General features: G+C 42.9%; 1 pseudogene; it reads right to left on the bottom strand.

The window, feature by feature from the left end:
- Nucleotides 1–10,356: 10,356 nt before the first annotated feature.
- On the bottom strand, nt 10,357–13,274 carry LOC118380243 (GTPase IMAP family member 9-like; annotated as a pseudogene).
- Between the last annotated feature and the right edge of the window lie 5,228 nt (nt 13,275–18,502).

Here is an 18,502-nt window from a genome sequence, read left to right as displayed (position 1 = left end):
CCTGAAGGTTCACTAACACCCTGGACCAGAGCTAGCCCTGTAGTAGCTAGTCTCGTCCACTAGCCTGCGCTGTCTCTCTGTACTGTATCAGTTGAGCCTGTGGATGAGACTATGTGGTGGCTAGCCTCGTCCACTAGCCTGCGCTGTCTCTCTGTACTGTATCAGTTGAGCCTGTGGATGAGACTATGTGGTGGCTAGCCTCGTCCACTAGCCTGCGCTGTCTCTCTGTACTGTATCAGTTGAGACTATGTGGTGGCTAGCCTCGTCCACTAGCCTGCACTGTCTCTCTGTACTGTATCAGTTGAGCTTGTGGATGAGACTATGTGGTGGCTAGCCTCGTCCACTAGCCTGCGCTGTCTCTCTGTACTGTATCAGTTGAGCCTGTGGATGAGACTATGTGGTGGCTAGCCTCGTCCCCAGTCTCAACTGCCACACACAGAGACAGAGACAGACAGAGACGGGGAGATGAGAGAGAGAGGTACTGTGCAGTACAGTATCAGTAGGTTCTGCAGCCAGAGATCCAGTAGTCATCGTGGAAGAGTGGACACCAGAGCTCTGCTAGAGTGGATTTGTGCAGCTGTGAAGGAGTTTAGCTGTGAAGGAGTTTAGCCGTGTAGGAGTTTAGCCGTGAAGGAGTTTAGCTTTGAAGGAGTTTAGCTGTGAAGGAGTTTAGCCGTGAAGGAGTTTAGCTGTGAAGGAGTTTAGCCGTGAAGGAGTTTAGCCTTGAAGGAGTTTAGCTGTGAAGGAGTTTAGCCGTGAAGGAGTTTAGCCGTGAAGGAGTTTAGCTGTGAAGGAGTGCTGGAGGGACGGCTGGCGGGAAGATGAAGTGGAATGTCTTTGAGATGGAAGAGTTGAAGCTGAAAGAGCAGAGAACCGACAGGGAGACAGACTGGTCTCTCCTGATTGAACTGTCTGTCAGACTGTTTCAGTACAGTATGCAATGGAAGATCAGATATGTGCTTTAGCACAATAAAAATACCACAGGGAAGCAAAACAGGGATTTATTTTATTTTTTAAAAGAAGGAATTTATTAGGCAAAATAGAGACATGTACAACAGCAGTAATATAAAGTTAAAAAATAACTATGTAACTTTCATAAATGGATTTAGAATGAATATTTATATTTATTTCCTATATAAATTGATTTAGAATGTATATTTATATTTATTTCCAATTTAAATGGATTTAGAATGAATATTTATATTTATTTCCTATTTAAATGGATTTAGAATGAATATTTATATTTATTTCCTATTTAAATGGATTTAGAATGAATATTTATATTTATTTCCTATTTAAATGGACACAGATTTATTGGGAATTCCAAAGACACCAAAAACAACAGTGCATTTATAACGTGTTTACATATTCCATCGTTAAAGGATCTCCCCTTTATTCATGATTTTACGTATTTCAACAATTAATCTGTTTAAAATAACCGACTAGAAACCATCAGCAGATCAGCAGCCCAAAAACAAATCAACAAAACATACATCTCTGAATATTTTCTCACTGACAAATAAAATGTCTTACTGAAGTGATTGGCCTCAGACCTCTACAAATCTGACAGTGGTGTTCAACTGGGCAGGAACAGCATCAAAATGACACAATCTGATAAACTGGGCAGGAACAGCATCAAAATGACACAATCTGATAAACTGGGCAGGAACAGCATCAAAATGACACAATCTGATAAACTGGGCAGGAACAGCATCAAAATGACAATCTGTTAAACTGGGCAGGAACAGCATCAAAATGACAATCTGATAAACTGGGCAGGAACAGCATCAAAATGACACAATCTGATAAACTGGGCAGGAACAGCATAAAAATGACAATCTGATAAACTGGGCAGGAACAGCATCAAAATGACACAATCTGATAAACTGGGCAGGAACAGCATCAAAATGACAATCTGATAAACTGGGCAGGAACAGCATCAAAATGACACAATCTGATAAACTGGGCAGGAACAGCATCAAAATGACAATCTGTTAAACTGGGCAGGAACAGCATCAAAATGACAATCTGTTAAACTGGGCAGGAACAGCATCAAAATGACACAATCTGATAAACTGGGCAGGAACAGCATCAAAATGACAATCTGTTAAACTGGGCAGGAACAGCATCAAAATGACACAATCTGATAAACTGGGCAGGAACAGCATCAAAATGACACAATCTGTTAAACTGGGCAGGAACAGCATCAAAATGACACAATCTGATAAACTGGGCAGCATCAAAATGAACAGGAACAGCATCAAAATGACAATCTGATAAACTGGGCATAAAATGACACTGGGACAGGAACAGCATCAAAATGACACAATCTGATAAACTGGGCAGGAACAGCATCAAAATGACAATCTGATAAACTGGGCAGGAACAGCATCAAAATGACAAATCTGATAAACTGGGCAGGAACAGCATCAAAATGACACAATCTGATAAACTGGGCAGGAACAGCATCAAAATGACAATCTGATAAACTGGGCAGGAACAGCATCAAAATGACACAATCTGATAAACTGGGCAGGAACAGCATCAAAATGACACAATCTGATAAACTGGGCAGGAACAGCATCAAAATGACACAATCTGTGAAACTGGGCAGGAACAGCATCAAAATGACAATCTGATAAACTGGGCAGGAACAGCATCAAAATGACACAATCTGATAAACTGGGCAGGAACAGCATCAAAATGACACAATCTGATAAACTGGGCAGGAACAGCATCAAAATGACACAATCTGATAAACTGGGCAGGAACAGCATCAAAATGACACAATCTGATAAACTGGGCAGGAACAGCATCAAAATGACAATCTGATAAACTGGGCAGGAACAGCATCAAAATGACAATCTGATAAACTGGGACAGGAACAGCATCAAAATGACAATCTGATAAACTGGGCAGGAACAGCATCAAAATGACACAATCTGATAAACTGGGCAGGAACAGCATCAAAATGACAATCTGTTAAACTGGGCAGGAACAGCATCAAAATGACACAATCTGATAAACTGGGCAGGAACAGCATCAAAATGACACAATCTGATAAACTGGGCAGGAACAGCATCAAAATGACAATCTGATAAACTGGGCAGGAACAGCATCAAAATGACACAATCTGATAAACTGGGCAGGAACAGCATCAAAATGACACAATCTGATAAACTGGGCAGGAACAGCATCAAAATGACACAATCTGTTAAACTGGGCAGGAACAGCATCAAAATGACAATCTGATAAACTGGGCAGGAACAGCATCAAAATGACACGATCTGATAAACTGGGCAGGAACAGCATCAAAATGACACAATCTGATAAACTGGGCAGGAACAGCATCAAAATGACACAATCTGATAAACTGGGCAGGAACAGCATCAAAATGACAATCTGATAAACTGGGCAGGAACAGCATCAAAATGACAATCTGATAAACTGGGCAGGAACAGCATCAAAATGACACAATCTGATAAACTGGGCAGGAACAGCATCAAAATGACAATCTGATAAACTGGGCAGGAACAGCATCAAAATGACACAATCTGATAAACTGGGCAGGAACAGCATCAAAATGACAATCTGTTAAACTGGGCAGGAACAGCATCAAAATGACACAATCTGATAAACTGGGCAGGAACAGCATCAAAATGACAATCTGATAAACTGGGCAGGAACAGCATCAAAATGACACAATCTGATAAACTGGGCAGGAACAGCATCAAAATGACACAATCTGATAAACTGGGCAGGAACAGCATCAAAATGACACAATCTGATAAACTGGGCAGGAACAGCATCAAAATGACAATCTGATAAACTGGGCAGGAACAGCATCAAAATGACACAATCTGATAAACTGGGCAGGAACAGCATCAAAATGACAATCTGATAAACTGGGCAGGAACAGCATCAAAATGACACAATCTGATAAACTGGGCAGGAACAGCATCAAAATGACAATCTGTTAAACTGGGCAGGAACAGCATCAAAATGACACAATCTGATAAACTGGGCAGGAACAGCATCAAAATGACAATCTGATAAACTGGGCAGGAACAGCATCAAAATGACACAATCTGATAAACTGGGCAGGAACAGCATCAAAATGACACAATCTGATAAACTGGGCAGGAACAGCATCAAAATGACACAATCTGATAAACTGGGCAGGAACAGCATCAAAATGACACAATCTGTTAAACTGGGCAGGAACAGCATCAAAATGACACAATCTGTTAAACTGGGCAGGAACAGCATCAAAATGACAATCTGATAAACTGGGCAGGAACAGCATCAAAATGACACGATCTGATAAACTGGGCAGGAACAGCATCAAAATGACACAATCTGTTAAACTGGACAGGAACAGCATCAAAATGACACAATCTGATAAACTGGGCAGGAACAGCATCAAAATGACAATCTGTTAAACTGGGCAGGAACAGCATCAAAATGACAATCTGTTAAACTGGGCAGGAACAGCATCAAAATGACAATCTGATAAACTGGGCAGGAACAGCATCAAAATGACACAATCTGATAAACTGGGCAGGAACAGCATCAAAATGACACAATCTGATAAACTGGGCAGGAACAGCATCAAAATGACACAATCTGATAAACTGGGCAGGAACAGCATCAAAATGACAATCTGATAAACTGGGCAGGAACAGCATCAAAATGACACAATCTGATAAACTGGGCAGGAACAGCATCAAAATGACACAATCTGATAAACTGGGCAGGAACAGCATCAAAATGACACAATCTGATAAACTGGGCAGGAACAGCATCAAAATGACACAATCTGATAAACTGGGCAGGAACAGCATCAAAATGACAATCTGATAAACTGGGCAGGAACAGCATCAAAATGACACAATCTGATAAATTGGGCAGGAACAGCATCAAAATGACACAATCTGATAAACTGGGCAGGAACAGCATCAAAATGACACAATCTGATAAACTGGGCAGGAACAGCATCAAAATGACAATCTGATAAACTGGGCAGGAACAGCATCAAAATGACACAATCTGATAAACTGGGCAGGAACAGCATCAAAATGACACAATCTGATAAACTGGGCAGGAACAGCATCAAAATGACAATCTGATAAACTGGGCAGGAACAGCATCAAAATGACAATCTGTTAAACTGGGCAGGAACAGCATCAAAATGACAATCTGATAAACTGGGCAGGAACAGCATCAAAATGACACAATCTGATAAACTGGGCAGGTACAGCATCAAAATGACACAATCTGATAAACTGGGCAGGAACAGCATCAAAATGACAATCTGATAAACTGGGCAGGAACAGCATCAAAATGACACAATCTGATAAACTGGGCAGGAACAGCATCAAAATGACACAATCTGATAAACTGGGCAGGAACAGCATCAAATGACACAATCTGATAAACTGGGCAGGAACAGCATCAAAATGACACAATCTGATAAACTGGGCAGGTACAGCATCAAAATGACACAATCTGATAAACTGGGCAGGAACAGCATCAAAATGACACAATCTGATAAACTGGGCAGGAACAGCATCAAAATGACACAATCTGATAAACTGGGCAGGAACAGCATCAAAATGACAATCTGTTAAACTGGGCAGGAACAGCATCGAAATGACAATCTGTTAAACTGGGCAGGAACAGCATCAAAATGACACAATCTGATAAACTGGGCAGGAACAGCATCAACATGACACAATCTGATAAACTGGACAGGAACAGCATCAAAATGACACAATCTGTTAAACTGGGCAGGAACAGCATCAAAATGACAATCTGATAAACTGGGCAGGAACAGCATCAAAATGACAATCTGTTAAACTGGGCAGGAACAGCATCAAAATGACAATCTGTTAAACTGGGCAGGAACAGCATCAAAATGACAATCTGTTAAACTGGGCAGGAACAGCATCAAAATGACAATCTGATAAACTGGGCAGGAACAGCATCAAAATGACACAATCTGTTAAACTGGGCAGGAACAGCATCAAAATGACACAATCTGTTAAACTGGGCAGGAACAGCATCAAAATGACACAATCTGATAAACTGGGCAGGAACAGCATCAACATGACACAATCTGAAAAACTGGGCAGGAACAGCATCAAAATGACACAATCTGATAAACTGGGCAGGAACAGCATCAAAATGACACAATCTGATAAACTGGGCAGGAACAGCATCAAAATGACACAATCTGATAAACTGGGCAGGAACAGCATCAAAATGACAATCTGATAAACTGGGCAGGAACAGCATCAAAATGACACAATCTGATAAACTGGGCAGGAACAGCATCAAAATGACACAATCTGATAAACTGGGCAGGAACAGCATCAAAAATGACACAATCTGTTAAACTGGGCAGGAACAGCATCAAAATGACACAATCTGATAAACTGGGCAGGAACAGCATCAAAATGACAATCTGATAAACTGGGCAGGAACAGCATCAAAATGACACAATCTGATAAATTGGGCAGGAACAGCATCAAAATGACACAATCTGATAAACTGGGCAGGAACAGCATCAAAATGACACAATCTGATAAACTGGGCAGGAACAGCATCAAAATGACAATCTGATAAACTGGGCAGGAACAGCATCAAAATGACACAATCTGATAAACTGGGCAGGAACAGCATCAAAATGACACAATCTGATAAACTGGGCAGGAACAGCATCAAAATGACAATCTGATAAACTGGGCAGGAACAGCATCAAAATGACAATCTGTTAAACTGGGCAGGAACAGCATCAAAATGACAATCTGATAAACTGGGCAGGAACAGCATCAAAATGACACAATCTGATAAACTGGGCAGGTACAGCATCAAAATGACACAATCTGATAAACTGGGCAGGAACAGCATCAAAATGACAATCTGATAAACTGGGCAGGAACAGCATCAAAATGACACAATCTGATAAACTGGGCAGGAACAGCATCAAAATGACACAATCTGATAAACTGGGCAGGAACAGCATCAAAATGACACAATCTGATAAACTGGGCAGGAACAGCATCAAAATGACACAATCTGATAAACTGGGCAGGTACAGCATCAAAATGACACAATCTGATAAACTGGGCAGGAACAGCATCAAAATGACACAATCTGATAAACTGGGCAGGAACAGCATCAAAATGACACAATCTGATAAACTGGGCAGGAACAGCATCAAAATGACAATCTGTTAAACTGGGCAGGAACAGCATCGAAATGACAATCTGTTAAACTGGGCAGGAACAGCATCAAAATGACACAATCTGATAAACTGGGCAGGAACAGCATCAACATGACACAATCTGATAAACTGGACAGGAACAGCATCAAAATGACACAATCTGTTAAACTGGGCAGGAACAGCATCAAAATGACAATCTGATAAACTGGGCAGGAACAGCATCAAAATGACAATCTGTTAAACTGGGCAGGAACAGCATCAAAATGACAATCTGTTAAACTGGGCAGGAACAGCATCAAAATGACAATCTGTTAAACTGGGCAGGAACAGCATCAAAATGACAATCTGATAAACTGGGCAGGAACAGCATCAAAATGACACAATCTGTTAAACTGGGCAGGAACAGCATCAAAATGACACAATCTGTTAAACTGGGCAGGAACAGCATCAAAATGACACAATCTGATAAACTGGGCAGGAACAGCATCAACATGACACAATCTGATAAACTGGACAGGAACAGCATCAAAATGACACAATCTGTTAAACTGGGCAGGAACAGCATCAAAATGACAATCTGATAAACTGGGCAGGAACAGCATCAAAATGACAATCTGATAAACTGGGCAGGAACAGCATCAAAATGACACAATCTGATAAACTGGGCAGGAACAGCATCAAAATGACACAATCTGTTAAACTGGGCAGGAACAGCATCAAAATGACACAATCTGATAAACTGGGCAGGAACAGCATCAAAATGACACAATCTGATAAACTGGGCAGGAACAGCATCAAAATGACAATCTGATAAACTGGGCAGGAACAGCATCAAAATGACACAATCTGTTAAACTGGGCAGGAACAGCATCAAAATGACACAATCTGATAAACTGGGCAGGAACAGCATCAAAATGACAATCTGATAAACTGGGCAGGAACAGCATCAAAATGACACAATCTGATAAACTGGGCAGGAACAGCATCAAAATGACACAATCTGATAAACTGGGCAGGAACAGCATCAAAATGACAATCTGATAAACTGGGCAGGAACAGCATCAAAATGACACAATCTGATAAACTGGGCAGGAACAGCATCAAAATGACACAATCTGATAAACTGGGCAGAAACAGCATCAAAATGACACAATCTGATAAACTGGGCAGGAACAGCATCAAAATGACAATCTGATAAACTGGGCAGGAACAGCATCAAAATGACACAATCTGATAAACTGGGCAGGAACAGCATCAAAATGACACAATCTGATAAACTGGGCAGGAACAGCATCAAAATGACACAATCTGATAAACTGGGCAGGAACAGCATCAAAATGACAATCTGATAAACTGGGCAGGAACAGCATCAAAATGACAATCTGATAAACTGGGCAGGAACAGCATCAAAATGACACAATCTGATAAACTGGGCAGGAACAGCATCAAAATGACACAATCTGATAAACTGGGCAGGAACAGCATCAAAATGACACAATCTGTTAAACTGGGCAGGAACAGCATCAAAATGACAATCTGATAAACTGGGCAGGAACAGCATCAAAATGACACAATCTGATAAACTGGGCAGGAACAGCATCAAAATGACACAATCTGTTAAACTGGGCAGGAACAGCATCAACATGACACAATCTGATAAACTGGGCAGGAACAGCATCAAAATGACACAATCTGATAAACTGGGCAGGAACAGCATCAAAATGACACAATCTGATAAACTGGGCAGGAACAGCATCAAAATGACACAATCTGATAAACTGGGCAGGAACAGCATCAAAATGACACAATCTGTTAAACTGGGCAGGAACAGCATCAACATGACACAATCTGATAAACTGGGCAGGAACAGCATCAAAATGACACAATCTGATAAACTGGGCAGGAACAGCATCAAAATGACACAATCTGTTAAACTGGGCAGGAACAGCATCAACATGACACAATCTGATAAACTGGGCAGGAACAGCATCAAAATGACACAATCTGATAAACTGGGCAGGAACAGCATCAAAATGACACAATCTGATAAACTGGGCAGGAACAGCATCAAAATGACAATCTGATAAACTGGGCAGGAACAGCATCAAAATGACACAATCTGATAAACTGGACAGGAACAGCATCAAAATGACACAATCTGATAAACTGGGCAGGAACAGCATCAAAATGACACAATCTGATAAACTGGGCAGGAACAGCATCAAAATGACACAATCTGATAAACTGGGCAGGAACAGCATCAAAATGACACAATCTGTTAAACTGGGCAGGAACAGCATCAACATGACACAATCTGATAAACTGGGCAGGAACAGCATCAAAATGACACAATCTGATAAACTGGGCAGGAACAGCATCAAAATGACACAATCTGATAAACTGGGCAGGAACAGCATCAAAATGACACAATCTGTTAAACTGGGCAGGAACAGCATCAACATGACACAATCTGATAAACTGGGCAGGAACAGCATCAAAATGACACAATCTGATAAACTGGGCAGGAACAGCATCAAAATGACACAATCTGATAAACTGGGCAGGAACAGCATCAAAATGACAATCTGATAAACTGGGCAGGAACAGCATCAAAATGACACAATCTGATAAACTGGACAGGAACAGCATCAAAATGACACAATCTGATAAACTGGGCAGGAACAGCATCAAAATGACACAATCTGATAAACTGGGCAGGAACAGCATCAAATGACACAATCTGATAAACTGGGCAGGAACAGCATCAAAATGACACAATCTGTTAAACTGGGCAGGAACAGCATCAACATGACACAATCTGATAAACTGGGCAGGAACAGCATCAAAATGACACAATCTGATAAACTGGGCAGGAACAGCATCAAAATGACACAATCTGATAAACTGGGCAGGAACAGCATCAAAATGACAATCTGATAAACTGGGCAGGAACAGCATCAAAATGACACAATCTGATAAACTGGGCAGGAACAGCATCAAAATGACAATCTGATAAACTGGGCAGGAACAGCATCAAAATGACACAATCTGATAAACTGGGCAGGAACAGCATCAAAATGACAATCTGATAAACTGGGCAATGCATCATCGATGTAAGCAGCAATGTCTCAACGTCTATTCATTTGTGCAGCAGTGTTTGTGAGGTAACCCCATGCCGCACTAGCAGCACCTCCTATGCCCCCCCCCGACGACGGCACCTACAGCGGCTCCCACCGCCATACCCTCAAACCCCACGACCGCTCCACATAAAGCCCCTAGAGCTGCCCCTTTACCTACTGCAGAAGCATAGTCAACTGCTGTGAGAGTAAATCCCAGTACCTCTGAGATCTTCCTCTCAGCCTTCTCTCGGTTCTCTACTCTTATCCTTGTCTCAAACTGCAGCAGCTCCTTCTCAAGACCTTCACCTGTGTAACTACTCTCCAGCTCCTTCTCAAGACCTTCACCTGTGTACCTGCTCTCCAGCTCCTTCTCAAGACCTTCACCTGTGTAACTGCTCTCCAACTCCTTCTCAAGACCTTCACCTGTGTACCTGCTCTCCAGCTCCTTCTCAAGACCTTCACCTGTGTAACTGCTCTCCAGCTCCTTCTCAAGACCTTCACCTGTGTACCTGCTCTCCAGCTCCTTCTCAAGACCTTCACCTGTGTACCTGCTCTCCAGCTCCTTCTCAAGACCTTCACCTGTGTACCTGCTCTCCAGCTCCTTCTCAAGACCTTCACCTGTGTACCTGCTCTCCAGCTCCTTCTCAAGACCTTCACCTGTGTACCTGCTCTCCAGCTCCTTCTCAAGACCTTCACCTGTGTACCTACTCTCCAGCTCCTTCTCAAGACCTTCACCTGTGTACCTGCTCTCCAGCTCCTTCTCAAGACCTTCACCTGTGTACCTACTCTCCAGCTCCTTCTCAAGACCTTCACCTGTGTACCTGCTCTCCAGCTCCTTCTCAAGACCTTCACCTGTGTACCTGCTCTCCAGCTCCTTCTCAAGACCTTCACCTGTGTAACTACTCTCCAGCTCCTTCTCAAGACCTTCACCTGTGTAACTGCTCTCCAGCTCCTTCTCAAGACCTTCACCTGTGTACCTGCTCTCCAGCTCCTTCTCAAGACCTTCACCTGTGTAACTACTCTCCAGCTCCTTCTCAAGACCTTCACCTGTGTACCTGCTCTCCAGCTCCTTCTCAAGACCTTCACCTGTGTAACTACTCTCCAGCTCCTTCTCAAGACCTTCACCTGTGTAACTGCTCCCCAGCTCCTTCTCAAGACCTTCACCTGTGTAACTGCTCCCCAGCTCCTTCTCAAGACCTTCACCTGTGTAACTGCTCTCCAGCTCCTTCTCAAGACCTTCACCTGTGTAACTGCTCCCCAGCTCCTTCTCAAGACCTTCACCTGTGTAACTACTCCCCAGCTCCTTCTCAAGACCTTCACCTGTGTAACTGCTCTCCAGCTCCTTCTCAAGACCTTCACCTGTGTACCTGCTCCCCAGCTCCTTCTCAAGACCTTCACCTGTGTAACTGCTCCCCAGCTCCTTCTCAAGACCTTCACCTGTGTACCTGCTCTCCAGCTCCTTCTCAAGACCTTCACCTGTGTACCTGCTCTCCAGCTCCTTCTCAAGACCTTCACCTGTGTAACTACTCTCCAGCTCCTTCTCAAGACCTTCACCTGTGTAACTACTCCCCAGCTCCTTCTCAAGACCTTCACCTGTGTAACTGCTCCCCAGCTCCTTCTCAAGACCTTCACCTGTGTACCTGCTCCCCAGCTCCTTCTCAAGACCTTCACCTGTGTAACTGCTCCCCAGCTCCTTCTCAAGACCTTCACCTGTGTAACTACTCCCCAGCTCCTTCTCAAGACCTTCACCTGTGTACCTGCTCTCCAGCTCCTTCTCAAGACCTTCACCTGTGTAACTGCTCCCCAGCTCCTTCTCAAGACCTTCACCTGTGTAACTGCTCCCCAGCTCCTTCTCAAGACCTTCACCTGTGTAACTACTCCCCAGCTCCTTCTCAAGACCTTCACCTGTGTAACTGCTCCCCAGCTCCTTCTCAAGACCTTCACCTGTGTAACTGCTCTCCAGCTCCTTCTCAAGACCTTCACCTGTGTACCTGCTCCCCAGCTCCTTCTCAAGACCTTCACCTGTGTAACTACTCCCCAGCTCCTTCTCAAGACCTTCACCTGTGTAACTGCTCCCCAGCTCCTTCCTCTTTGTCAGCATCTCTTTCTTTCTCCCTTTCATCATGAAACGCTCCTCTTTCTGGATTCTCTCCTCTGCTTCCTGCTTCCTGGTATTGGTGATTGGAGTAGAATCTGCATCCGTTGTCCCTCACCATGTCGTCCATCTTCCCAAGGAGCTGTCTGGAAACCTTCTCATCTCTCCGGGCCTTCCTCTCATTGAAGAGGTGATACCTTTGGCCACACTTCTCAATGAGCTCCCTGAAGTCTCTGTTAGTCTTGACTTTCTCCTCAAGAGCTGAATCCTCCTTCTCCTCTTCATGACACACCACGACCATCATGTGGTTCAAGATGCTGTCCCCAAAATGCTTTGTGACAAGTTCCAGGATGCTTGCTGCACTTGGTGAGATGTTGTTCAGGTCGAATGCAAAGAGAATGACGTAGGGACCAGGAGAGGACAACTTGAACACTCTTCTCAGCTCTTTCTGGGATGCCTGGTACTCAGAGAGGTTTGGAGTGTTGACCACAGCTAGTTTCCTCTCGAACGCCTCGCTCCTGTGTCTCTGACTCTCTGGAATGTTGCAGAGCTCATCGCTGAACACATCTGTCCCCAGAATGAAGTTTTGCCAGAGAAAATTGACTGCGGCCACTTCTCCCAAAGAGAAGGACTCTAAACTCTGCATCGCCTGACACTGACAAACACACACACACACACAACCAACAGTGAACAAAAGTACACAATTAGACCAGCATGCACTATTCTCTTGGCCTTCACAAGTATTTATTTATGTACAGATGAATACAAAACTAAAATGTATAGAACTCACAATAAGAGGGCTCCTCCATCCTGCTCTTCCTCCTGTGAGAACCTATGAAAACATGTTACAGGCCTACTAAATATACTGAAGACCCAGATCACTTCCTGACATACCATACAACATACTTTATATACCTATGAAAACATGTTACAGGCCTACTAAATATACTGAAGACCCAGATCACTTCCTCCAATAAGGGGGCTCCTCCATGCTGCTCTTCCTCCTGTGAGAACCTATGAAAACATGTTACAGGCCTACTAAATATACTGAAGACCCAGATCACTTCCTCCAATAAGGAGGCTCCTCCATGCTGCTCTTCCTCCTGTGAGAACCTATGAAAACATGTTACAGGCCTACTAAATATACTGAAGACCCAGATCACTTCCTCCAATAAGGGGCTCCTCCATGCTGCTCTTCCTCCTGTGAGAACCTATGAAAACATGTTACAGGCCTACTAAATATACTGAAGACCCAGATCACTTCCTCCAATAAGGGGCTCCTCCATGCTGCTCTTCCTCCTCTGAGAACCTATGAAAACATGTTACAGGCCTACTAAATATACTGAAGACCCAGATCACTTCCTGACATACCATACAACATACTTTATATACCTATGAAAACATGTTACAGGCCTACTAAATATACTGAAGACCCAGATCACTTCCTCCAATAAGGGGGCTCCTCCATGCTGCTCTTCCTCCTCTGAGAACCTATGAAAACATGTTACAGGCCTACTAAATATACTGAAGACCCAGATCACTTCCTCCAATAAGGGGCTCCTCCATGCTGCTCTTCCTCCTGTGAGAACCTATGAAAACATGTTACAGGCCTACTAAATATACTGAAGACCCAGATCCCTTCCTCCAATAAGGGGCTCCTCCATGCTGCTCTTCCTCCTCTGAGAACCTATGAAAACATGTTACAGGCCTACTAAATATACTGAAGACCCAGATCACTTCCTCCAATAAGGGGCTCCTCCATGCTGCTCTTCCTCCTGTGAGAACCTATGAAAACATGTTACAGGCCTACTAAATATACTGAAGACCCAGATCACTTCCTCCAATAAGGGGGCTCCTCCATGCTGCTCTTCCTCCTCTGAGAACCTATGAAAACATGTTACAGGCCTACTAAATATACTGTAGACCCAGATCACTTCCTCCAATAAGGGGGCTCCTCCATGCTGCTCTTCCTCCTGTGAGAACCTATGAAAACATGTTACAGGCCTACTAAATATACTGAAGACCCAGATCACTTCCTGACATACCATACAACATACTTTATATACCTATGAAAACATGTTACAGGCCTACTAAATATACTGAAGACCCAGATCACTTCCTCCAATAAGGGGGCTCCTCCATGCTGCTCTTCCTCCTCTGAGAACCTATGAAAACATGTTACAGGCCTACTAAATATACTGAAGACCCAGATCACTTCCTCCAATAAGGGGCTCCTCCATGCTGCTCTTCCTCCTGTGAGAACCTATGAAAACATGTTACAGGCCTACTAAATATACTGAAGACCCAGATCCCTTCCTGACATACCATACAACATACTTTATATACCTATGAAAACATGTTACAGGCCTACTAAATATACTGAAGACCCAGATCACTTCCTCCAATAAGGGGGCTCCTCCATGCTGCTCTTCCTCCTGTGAGAACCTATGAAAACATGTTACAGGCCTACTAAATATACTGAAGACCCAGATCACTTCCTCCAATAAGGGGGCTCCTCCATGCTGCTCTTCCTCCTCTGAGAACCTATGAAAACATGTTACAGGCCTACTAAATATACTGTAGACCCAGATCACTTCCTGACATACCATACAACATACTTTATATACCTATGAAAACATGTTACAGGCCTACTAAATATACTGAAGACCCAGATCCCTTCCTGACATACCATACAACATACTTTATATACCTATGAAAACATGTTACAGGCCTACTAAATATACTGTAAACCCAGATCACTTCCTGACATACCATACAACATACTTTATATACCTATGAAAACATGTTACAGGCCTACTAAATATACTGAAGACCCAGATCACTTCCTGACATACCATACAACATACTTTATATACCTATGAAAACATGTTACAGGCCTACTAAATATACTGTAGACCCAGATCACTTCCTGACATACCATACAACATACTTTATATACCTATGAAAACATGTTACAGGCCTACTAAATATACTGAAGACCCAGATCCCTTCCTGACATACCATACAACATACTTTATATACCTATGAAAACATGTTACAGGCCTACTAAATATACTGAAGACCCAGATCCCTTCCTGACATACCATACAACATACTTTATATACCTATGAAAACATGTTACAGGCCTACTAAATATACTGTAAACCCAGATCACTTCCTGACATACCATACAACATACTTTATTGTCCGTTTCCATGGAAAATTCATTTAGAGAAGTCAGTATACAAATACACAAACACAACACACTATAATATAAAGTATATTATAAACTGGTTGGTTCGAGCCCTGAATGCTGATTGGCTGACAGCCGTGGTATATCAGACCATATACCACAGGTATGACAAAACATTTATTTTGACTGCTCTAATCACGTTGGTAACCAGTTTTTAACAGAAATAAAGCACCTTTGAGTTTGTGGTATATGGCCAATATACCACCGCTAAGGGCTGGGTCCAGACACTCAGTGTTGCGTCGTCTGTAAGAACAGCCCTTAGCTACAGTACATTACACCACACCTCCTCTGGTCTTATTGCTTAGCTACAGTACATTACACCACACCTCCTCTGGTCTTATTGCTTAGCTACAGTACATTACACCACACCTCCTCTGGTCTTATTGCTTAAATATACTTTAGAACAGCCCTTAACTACAGTACATTACACCACACCTCCTCTGGTCTTATTGCTTAAATATACTTTAGAACAGCCCTTAACTACAGTACATTATACCACACCTCCTCTGGTCTTATTGCTAGCTACAGTACATTACACCACACCTCCTCTGGTCTTATTGCTTAGCTACAGTACATTACACCACACCTCCTCTGGTCTTATTGCTTAGCTGCAGTACATTACACCACACCTCCTCTGGTCTTATTGCTTAGCTACAGTACATTACACCACACCTCCTCTGGTCTTATTGCTTAGCTACAGTACATTACACCACACCTCCTCTGGTCTTATTGCTTAGCTACAGTACATTACACCACACCTCCTCTGGTCTTATTGCTTAGCTACAGTACATTACACCACACCTCCTCTGGTCTTATTGCTTAGCTACAGTACATTACACCACACCTCCTCTGGTCTTATTGCTTAGCTACAGTACATTACACCACACCTCCTCTGGTCTTATTGCTTAGCTACAGTACATTACACCACACCTCCTCTGGTCTTATTGCTTAGCTACAGTACATTACACCACACCTCCTCTGGTCTTATTGCTTAGCTACAGTACATTACACCACACCTCCTCTGGTCTTATTGCTTAGCTACAGTACATTACACCACACCTCCTCTGGTCTTATTGCTTAAATATACTTTAGAACAGCCCTTAACTACAGTACATTACACCACACCTCCTCTGGTCTTATTGCTTAGCTACAGTACATTACACCACACCTCCTCTGGTCTTATTGCTTAGCTACAGTACATTACACCACACCTCCTCTGGTCTTATTGCTTAGCTACAGTACATTACACCACACCTCCTCTGGTCTTATTGCTTAGCTACAGTACATTACACCACACCTCCTCTGGTCTTATTGCTTAGCTACAGTACATTACACCACACCTCCTCTGGTCTTATTGCTTAAATATACTTTAGAACAGCCCTTAGCTACAGTACATTACACCACACCTCCTCTGGTCTTATTGCTTAGCTACAGTACATTACACCACACCTCCTCTGGTCTTATTGCTTAGCTACAGTACATTACACCACACCTCCTCTGGTCTTATTGCTTAAATATACTTTAGAACAGCCCTTAGCTACAGTACATTACACCACACCTCCTCTGATCTTATTGCTTAGCTACAGTACATTATACCACACCTCCTCTGGTCTTATTGCTTAGCTACAGTACATTACACCACACCTCCTCTGGTCTTATTGCTTAGCTACAGTACATTACACCACACCTCCTCTGGTCTTATTGTAGCTACAGTACATTACACCACACCTCCTCTGGTCTTATTGCTTAGCTACAGTACATTACACCACACCTCCTCTGGTCTTATTGCTTAGCTACAGTACATTACACCACACCTCCTCTGGTCTTATTGCTTAGCTGCAGTACATTACACTACACCTCCTCTGGTCTTATTGCTTAAATATACTTTAGAACAGCCCTTAGCTACAGTACATTACACCACACCTCCTCTGGTCTTATTGCTTAGCTACAGTACATTACACCACACCTCCTCTGGTCTTATTGCTTAGCTGCAGTACATTACACCACACCTCCTCTGGTCTTATTGCTTAGCTACAGTACATTACACCACACCTCCTCTGGTCTTATTGCTTAGCTACAGTACATTACACCACACCTCCTCTGGTCTTATTGCTTAGCTACAGTACATTACACCACACCTCCTCTGGTCTTATTGCTTAGCTACAGTACATTACACCACACCTCCTCTGGTCTTATTGCTTAGCTACAGTACATTACACCACACCTCCTCTGGTCTTATTGCTTAGCTGCAGTACATTACACCACACCTCCTCTGGTCTTATTGCTTAGCTACAGTACATTACACCACACCTCCTCTGGTCTTATTGCTTAGCTGCAGTACATTACACCACACCTCCTCTGGTCTTATTGCTTAGCTGCAGTACATTACACCACACCTCCTCTGATCTTATTGCTTAAATATACTTTAGAACAGCCCTTAGCTACAGTACATTACACCACACCTCCTCTGATCTTATTGCTTAGCTACAGTACATTATACCACACCTCCTCTGGTCTTATTGCTTAGCTACAGTACATTACACCACACCTCCTCTGGTCTTATTGCTTAGCTACAGTACATTACACCACACCTCCTCTGGTCTTATTGCTTAGCTACAGTACATTACACCACACCTCCTCTGATCTTATTGCTTAGCTGCAGTACATTACACCACACCTCCTCTGGTCTTATTGCTTAGCTACAGTACATTACACCACACCTCCTCTGGTCTTATTGCTTAAATATACTTTATTGTTATTTACATGGAAATGAATTTAGAGAAGTCAGCAAACACAAACACACTATA

This window comes from Oncorhynchus keta, unplaced genomic scaffold (assembly GCF_023373465.1).
Source record: "Oncorhynchus keta strain PuntledgeMale-10-30-2019 unplaced genomic scaffold, Oket_V2 Un_contig_3724_pilon_pilon, whole genome shotgun sequence".
Classification (NCBI taxonomy): Eukaryota; Metazoa; Chordata; class Actinopteri; order Salmoniformes; family Salmonidae; genus Oncorhynchus; species Oncorhynchus keta.
Note: the sequence above shows the minus strand (reverse complement) of the source record. Positions and strands in the feature narration are given on the sequence as shown.